Raw genomic sequence first — 2,927 nt, forward strand, 5'->3', positions numbered from 1 at the left:
TATCATGAGAGCTAAATGGAATCTGTACACTTGGAGGTGAGGGGGGGGGGGTGATGTTGCAGCAAGCCACTAGAGACTTTCACAATAAAGAGGCATTTGTGCATGGACCATCTCTCATCCCTTGCCAACACCTTTGGAAACAGCTCTTATGAATGACCCAATTAAATGATATTTGTTTTCATGAAAACTTGCAGGGTACCAGTATTCTGGTCATGATAAAGCACTGTACGCTATTGTTTTTGTCACCTTAAAGGGATACTTCACCCCAAAAGGAAAATTCTGTCATCATTTGCTCACCTTCGAGTTGTTCCAAATCTGTATAAATGTCTTTGTTCTGATGAACACAGAGAAAGATATTTGGAAGAATGCTTTTAACCAAACAGATCCATTGACTCCCATAGTAGGAACAATTATTTTATCATTTTTTTGTTCTGTCTGGGGGGGGGAGGATTCTGTTTGGTTATAAGCATTCTTGCAAATGCAGAAAAAACAAAGAAATTTATACAGATTTGGAACAACTCGAAGGTGAGCAAATGATGAGAGAATTTTCCTTTTGGGGTGAAGTATCCCTTTAATCCACCTTGACCGCATTTGCAACAATTGTCAATCACTACAAAATATACACATTTGTTATTTATAAACCTCAAATCATACACAAACAGGCAAACCACAAAGCGTTTTTATGGCAGTCGGTAATCGTTTTATCCAGAATCCATGCATTGGCTCATCATTTTATAACTCTATTAACACAAACAAAGGGTTCCCAAGCAAGTGTCTTGTTTTTTATCTACATGATCTAATTTATTTCCTGTTTCCTTAAAACATACCTCACCGGCAGCTGTGGTTAACAAACATTTTAATGTGTAACTGACTTCAATCTTTCAAACTTTTTGCAGATGAAGTCTAATATGTCATGTGAAATGTTTGTGTCTTATTTCGGGCATGTCCACATTTTTCTCCTAAAACCAATTGTTTGTTTAAAATGTGTTAAAATTAAGCATATTTATATCATTTAAAACACCTTTAAAAATAAAAGGTTTGAAGACATTTTTTATCTTACATTTTTGCAATAATTATTTTTCATTCAAATGTTCACAGATATTTATATGCAAAACATATTCGTGAGATGTTTGATGTGTCTGATTTTTACATGCACCTGTATCTTTATATTTTGTCACCATTTATTTAATAGAAATTTAAGTTAAACACCAAAAACATTTTAAAATATAATCAAATGAGCCGATACTTCACTGTGTATTTATATGTACAGTATAATACGCATGATTACTGCTATAGTTTGCAATAAAAACAGTGTTAGTCTTAGATGCACAGACATTGTGCTAAAGCCACTTTGATTCTCCCTCTAGGGGCGAGACAGACCAAATGAATATGTAAAAGTGAAAGCAGATCTGCATTTGGCATTATGGATTATGGGCTCACAATATTAAACATGTAAGATTTCTTTAAATGCAGGGAATAAATGCAGATCACCTTTCAACTTTCAAGAAATGTTTTCTCATAATTAATGCAGTGGTTTAAATGATGACTGGCCAAGAAATGCAAGGAATGTGTGTCCCGAAATGTCCCCACAATGAAAATCGTGTATCAGTACATTGTGAGAACCAGCTAGATAATGCTAAAAAAAAAAACAATACGCTTAGTAAGCATAATAAAGGTCTTAATAAAAATAAAAAGCAAAAATGTTTGTGTGAAGGTTAGGTAATAAAAATATAATTAGATGTGTGCGCGCGCGTGCGTGTGTGAAATAGAAAAGTCTATTGTCAGGTTGATACTAACACAACATAATTCATAATAAATACAAGAAATGATGTTGTCTATGTCTGGGTGAAGAAAAGGGGGATGCCCTGCTTTCACTGCAGGGGCAAAAGGCATGTGGTGTTTGGCAGCAGAGCATTTCCCAGCAGCAGATGTGGCTCCATCTTTGTATCTTAAGGTACCGCCTAAACACCCTTACAACTCTAACTACATCTCTCATGTTTTCAATCAGCCAGGCCCATAAATTATTGTCAGCAGTAATCACAGCCATCCACTCGGGGGCCGCTGAGGGGTCCTCGCCTGTCTGTGCGCATCGATTCACTCTTTCCTGGCATCGGACTAACACATCTGAGGGCTGCAGAGGTTCATGTGTTCGCCAAGCCAGCGCACCACTGACAGCTCTGAAGAGGAAGAGGTCTCTCCAAAGAGCTGGTGTTAATGAAAATGATTAACCTATCCACACAGTGCTGGATGACAAGATCAGTGCTCATTACATCAAAACCGACAGGCCCGGCTTGCCGAATTATCAAGTCTGTGTGTCGCGCTGCTTGCATCGTCCCCAAACCCAACTTGATCTTTGATTCCGAGTTGACAAGGGTCAGTCTTTCAAAAAGTTCTGCTCTAAACTTTTAAACTCTTTAAGTTTACATAGTGTAGAAAAGGAAAAGCGGAAATACTGTCTCTCTGCTTTTTTTTTATAAAGTCATCCGGCTGCTTTGGCAGGCAGCCCAACAACTCGCAGAACAGCCTGCGTTCTTCACCACCACCGCACACTTTTCTTTCACTGTGAAAACTGCCAGCATGGGGTGGCACAATCCCTTCTGGCGAGGTGCTGTCAGTCTAGATCAGTGAAGAACAGCCTTCTCTTTCAATTAGCTTTCATCTGGTCCAGACAGTCGACGTGTCGGCTACGCTAAGTCAAGGACCAGCGTTAAGAAGCAGGTGGGTGGCAAAGGGAGAAGAGGTGGCGTAATGAGCCTCAAAGTCAGGGACCCTGTCAACACGGAACTTGTAAACACGGCACAGCTTTGCGTGTGTAGTCGATGTGTTCGGTGCATGATGGGAGCAATGGTGTGCCTTATCTCCTGGATGAACGGCTGTCCTCGCCATGGTCTGTGACAGAGAGCAGAGAAGTTTTTATACATAACAAA

The sequence above is a fragment of the Triplophysa rosa genome, linkage group LG12, assembly GCF_024868665.1.
Source record: "Triplophysa rosa linkage group LG12, Trosa_1v2, whole genome shotgun sequence".
NCBI lineage: Eukaryota > Metazoa > Chordata > Actinopteri > Cypriniformes > Nemacheilidae > Triplophysa > Triplophysa rosa.